Below are 6,385 nucleotides of genomic sequence, written 5' to 3'. Positions count from 1 at the left end.
AAAAGAGAACCACTTTTAGTAGAAAAAAGATTCAAAATACGATTATAAACAACAAAAGGTAAAGATATAAATGGTGTTTTTGAAAAATTATTTATGATCATATTTGACTAAAATATATTTTTTTTATATAATATTGAAGTAGTATGGAGCAATAAACTATTAACAACAGATTATCGTTTTATTTACACGAATAAGGGGACTCATTTTAATTATATTATGTTATTTGAATTCAAAATTATCGTTATATTGGGATTAAACTCAATTGAAATAATATTAAGAAATACAAAATTCTGATATCAAGAAAATAGTAATGAAATAGTTATGTCGATAGAATCGGTGATGATAATTTATCCAAAATTATCTGCAGTAAGATTTAATTAACAACTACCAAACCAATTACATAACAATTATTAAATATTGTATAAAACTACAAGACTATGACATTATGATTATCCTTATCTGGGTTCCTGGACATAGGAACATCGAAGGGAACGAGAAAGCTTACAGCTTAACCCGCTCTGGTACTTTACTGAATGTGTACCTGGCGGTACCGATGTACCTCTATTACCCTAGAGGCCATTAAAAGAAGTACTTATCTTTACTTTCTTCAACTTGTCAATAACAGATGGAAAACACTTGAGCCGTGTGCAGCTTCCAGATTAACATCGCCCACCTATAATAAAAATAAATCCTCAGAACTCATCAAAAGAGACCGCGTGAACACTACAAGGTTTACTGCAGTTCTTTTTGGTCATTGGTGTATAGGAACAAAGCAGAGAAACTGCTTATTCCTTATAATCTTCACTGCAGAAGTTGTGGTAACTCGCAAAAGAAAGAAACCATAATAAATTTTTTCTGTGAATGCCCAGCTTTGGCGTCCAGATTCTTAGGAAACTACTTCTTTGATAGTTTATCAGACTATTCATCGGTGAACACAAGAGACCTATTAAATTATGTAAATTCGAAGGAATGGATTTAGTCAGGAGACCAGCAGGTATTCTTCTATTTTTTAGGATACGAGAAGTTGTTCAAACTAAGACTATATGAACTAATATCTCAGAGACTTAAACGCCGAATAATATTTTCATTGAGAAACTTAAAGAAACTGTTTGAAAAAGCTTTTTCCCAAGAAAGGATTTGCGCATCAAGACTTTCTGGGTGTTTTTAAGAAATGAATTACTAAGTAGTTGGGAATTATGTTTAAAACCAGCCATTCCATAATTAGTTTACATACTATGCCAAATACCTTAATATAATATATTTGAAGTTAATTTATGCTTAACATCACTATAACATTGTCATTAGTTTTCATAAAAGAAAAATTAGAAGTTGAGTTGAGATTTTTAAAATCAAAATAAGAATTTTCTAGAAATATTCAAACAACCATTTTCAAGAGCAACGACTACTTAGTTTGAGCTGCAGAGGACTAGAGAGGAGAACTTTGGGCGATCTATGGTATATTAATACTGAATTAACAGTTTTACTGAATTCGAGAATTGTATTATAAGCTGAAAGACAAGAACACAATCACTTACATTAAATTTTAACTTTTAAGATGGTTAGCTTGTGACATTTATTGAGGATACATTCTAAGTAAGCGTTAATATATGAAGCTATAAGGGTTTTCGTTGATAGGCAGAAATATCGATAAACAGTTCGATCTATGTTTGTAGCAGATGATCTTAATAAAATTTGTAAATAAGATTGAGGGGACTTCGCATCAGATACGAAAACATTAAACGCCTCGATTGTGAAGGCAATGGTTCACTAAGAGTTGCATTAAAGAATAAGATAAAATTTAGTAAATATAATATAAAATAAATATAAAATAATGGTATAAATAAATGTAGATTTATAACGTTGTAAAATAAATTAATATTATATATATATATAAAAACGATTTAAATGATATTAAAAAGGTATCCATTCCTAGGATAGCTGTCATGTGAATATTTGTCTTAAATATGAAAATCAAACCATAATTAATTTATTCTTTTATTCATATTAAGATAAGCAATATTAATTAATTTATGAGAAGCGATATGTACATATAAATCATTAGAAAATCATTATAATTTTCTATATGGAATTATCAAAGCATTAATAAAATTATATACCACATAAACTAGGTTTTCCGGCCCGTCCAACAGTAAAAATTGATTAGAAAAAAAATCACAAAGCACGCGATTAAAACACAAACATTTAATAAAACGTTCAGAAAAGAAAACAAAACAGAAAATAAAGTAAATAACAATAAACATTCTAACACATAACTATGACGACACCATAATTAAATTCCAATAACGAACCCACACATTACGATAATTCCATATTAGGAGCAAAAGACCCGTAAAATATGGAGAACACATAAAAAGCGAACCGATAATAAAATTGTTTACAAACATCAATCGAACCTGCCATTAAAGTTTCAGGTTAACAATGTTTGGATGCGTTTAAGTGCTTCATTGCGTTTAATGGGCGGTCGAGGGTGGAATTAAGTGCTTATTCGTTCGATTTGTTTGCGGCTCAAACTGAATACTGAATACTGTATACTGAACACTGCACTCTGCATACAATGGATTGTGCACTGCGTACAGTGCGGACTGAGAACTCGACGCGTCGGAGTGCGGTGCATTTGTCTGGCCAACAGATAACCGCGGTGCATTCCTCAAATCATTCAAATCGAACTGCTCTGTTATGCTCTGCTCTGAATTAAACAGAAATCAAACTGCACAATCTACGAATTAACGAGTTGATCGGTTCGTTCATGGAAGTTCGTGTGTCGGTGAGTATCGGTGAGGTCTTGTGTGCGAATCGCTTGGTTGTATTCGGCGCGGCAGCGGCGCGGCAGTGGTGCGTTGCGTAGCTGCGTGTTGAGCTACTGTGCCGTAGGAGTTAATAATTGCTGTTCTCGTTGAGTTATGAGCTGTTATGGCGCTATGAAGTTGCATTCCGAACCGTTTAATGTTTTGAAATGCACACAAGCGTGGAAAAATATAAACTCAATAAAAATTTCCATAATTATCGATAAGCTGCAAGCCATGCCAAGAACTTAACGCAGTAGACTGAAGATAAGTGCAGTTAAAGTTTTCAACTTTCGTGTCACCATTGGAAAGAAGACATCATTAAAAAGTCGTAAATTTCTTATACGCTATTAAGGCTTCATTAAAATCAGCTCATTGCATAAATAACATAAAAAAATATTCAATAAAATTTATGGAACAAAAGAAAAACACAAAACGATTTAATTATGTTTTCTTATATAAGAGCGTAGTATACAAATAGCATATTTTTTTAAATATGACGTACAGATAATGTAAACGTTACATAACAAAGATAAAGTTGTTATTTAAATCATATTCAAGGGCATTAAACGCATTTCCAACATTCAAGGTATACCTCATATAAATATAGATATATAAATAATAGTGGTTTCGTATATAATAGAGTTAAAGCACTGAACACAACCTTCCTTAATAACTTTAATTACGTCCCTACGAATCTGAAATTCTGTAAGGCAATAAGAATATTTGTATGTCTATTAGACATTATCTGATATTTTGATACGCCCAATTCTTTAAAACAGATGTAATGGGAGTATGGATTAGAGTCAAAGAACTAAATAGAAATTTCTTTAAGCTTATACCATAAAGCGCTTCGAATCTAAAATTTAGTCAAATAAATATAAATAAATATGTTTGTATGTCTAATAGGCATTATCTAATTATCTACATTAAAAAATATCTGCACACCCATTTCTTTTAAATGTATGCATTTAAGGAAGTATTACATCATATCAATTGAACCAATTTTTCTGTTGGGATAAGAGATAAGATTAGTTAAGTGCTGCAGAACAATGAGTCTCACCGCATCCGTTGCAGTCACGAGCTCAAACGTCTGTTATCTATATTAAATGACAGTGCTTGTAATAGTCTAAATAAAGAATAAAGAAAGAAGTTGTAACAGATCGGAAAAATTTAATTGCATTGGTGTTATTTCCTTAATACTTGTCTACCAAACCCTCTAATGTTAAGAAAGAAGGACTTCATTACAATGCATAAGTCTATATTTTAAACAATTTAATTAAAAGTTTTAGTCTACTTGTTTGAGTGTTTTAACGCAGTATTATTACGATCACGCTATGAATAAACTTTGAAATGTTATAGATATTTATATAGACAACTTAATAACTTAATTAAAAATAATTAATGTCTCTTCCAAACATTCGTTTAATAAAAACGGATTAGTGTTACCAGATATATGGGAACTCATACCGTTTCTTCATGGCTGCGAAACATACGTCAATGGACCAAATACGAGAGGTCGGTAGCCTTATAAATATGACTTGATGCGGAGAGTAATATGCAGAAATCGTAAAAAATTTGTAATTATATTTATCAAAAGCAAATTTAAATAACATAGTTTTATGTTAAATGATCACCAATATTCGAAATTGAATATGGAAGATGAAAGAATTGTCTTTACATGGCTACATCTTATGTAGCCATTTACCCAGTTGGTAAATAAATAAAACTGCTTTCAAACGATTATTTCAAACGAGTTTAGGTTTTTTAAAAATCATTATTATTATGTTGAAGTTATTTGAGCCAGTGCACTTGAGCACTATTTCTCTTTCTTAACTCGAGATATTAATAAAACCCCTCTTTACACCTTGACTGGATTAATATTTATCACTTCATCAGACTAAGCAATAATTGACCTCAGATCTGCATACCTCCTCGAGGAGCCTGTAATCATTCTAAGTTTTGATAACGCGGTGTTGGTAAGTCTGTCAATTTTTGTAAATAATTTCAGTGCTCTATCCTTTATGTATTTTTTGATGGGATCAATCTTGAGGTCCCTGATGATGTCATTCGTCCTAATATACAACGGTACTTTAAAAAGTCTTCTCAGAGCCTGGCTTTGTGCAATTTCTAGCTGGCGAATAGTAGTGTTTGAAGCCTTGCTAAACGCTACACATCCATATAGAAGTAACGGACGAGTTATTTGGTAACATATCAGTTTCCTGTTCATAGCATTGAGATTTTCATATATCATATTTTTATTTTATAAGTTATATAAAAACAAATTTAAGATTAAATAAAAAATATCACAGTTGTTAACTTAAGTATAAATTTATTTAATAGATATTTCGCTCTGTTTTTTTTTCAATCTTTTCTTATTGAGGTCGACACCAATATAAATATGTAATATTTTTAGTAAAAAAGGATATTAATTAAGACGTATACTAAATAAATAACTAAATTGTAAGCGAACTTGCTGTATGATTAGACAAAGTTGAAGTTAACTTTAATTTTTATCTTATAAAGACTTAATAAACAGTATTTCCTATACATGTCTTTTTAATTATGTTATATTGACTTAAAAAAGAATATATATTCACTTAACGACTTATAAAGAAATGCAAATCAAAAAGGAAATAGCATTCATAATTCTTGTTGGTTTAATAGTAATTTGGATTTCGTATACAAAGCGATTTTCCTTAATTACTCCATTGATTGAAGATTGAGATCTCATCAATATTCCAATTTAAGTACTCGAAGATAAAAATTGCAATATGCACTCCAACTAGCAGAGGAAGTAAAATTATAAAAATAAAAATCCCGTCTAAGTGCTATAGGTGAATAAAAAGTTTTCGTAAAGTGCATTGGCGCGTATCGCCTGAAGCAATTTCAGCAGACGAAATGATAACTCAAACCAACTCAAACCATCCCGAACCAAAGCAGTGCACGCTCCGTATAATTTCCCATGGTCATTAAAACAAAAAGATGAAACTTTTTGCACTTGCCAGCAATACCGAAGCAATAGCGATGCATTTATTATACAAAAACTAAGTAAAGAAAAAAAACTTGAGAATATTCACTATTTCTCAATATCATCGATGATATTGAGAATTGTAAAAATTGCGGTTAAAAATCTACGTTAAAAAGAATCCCATTTTAAAAATTGTATAGTAGAGCATTTCCATTTAAATTATAATCCACAAGTGCTGGCAGTTTATTTACGGATGCATAATTAATGGCTTACACTTATAAAATTCGTATCAAGCAAATATATTTCATTTAATTAAATTTATAAAAATCCCACACACAATTATCTGGAAAATAATCTCGGGATAAAGGGATAAATACGTTTAAATAGAAATAAAAACTATAAAATACACCAAGTTGCACTTTAGCCACGTCCGGACGTCGAGTCCTTGACATTAGCATTTACATTCAACAAAGCATTATAGAAAGGGACATAATATCTCATAATGAGCACAAAGCAAAACACGGCGAGTCATTGGAACATAAAAATGTCCTTCCTGGAAATTTTCGGTAAATACAGAATACTTAAAAGTCTGCACTACTAAATGAATTCA

Source organism: Teleopsis dalmanni, chromosome 1 (genome assembly GCF_002237135.1).
Source record: "Teleopsis dalmanni isolate 2A chromosome 1, ASM223713v2, whole genome shotgun sequence".
NCBI classification, from domain to species: domain Eukaryota; kingdom Metazoa; phylum Arthropoda; class Insecta; order Diptera; family Diopsidae; genus Teleopsis; species Teleopsis dalmanni.
Note: the sequence above shows the minus strand (reverse complement) of the source record.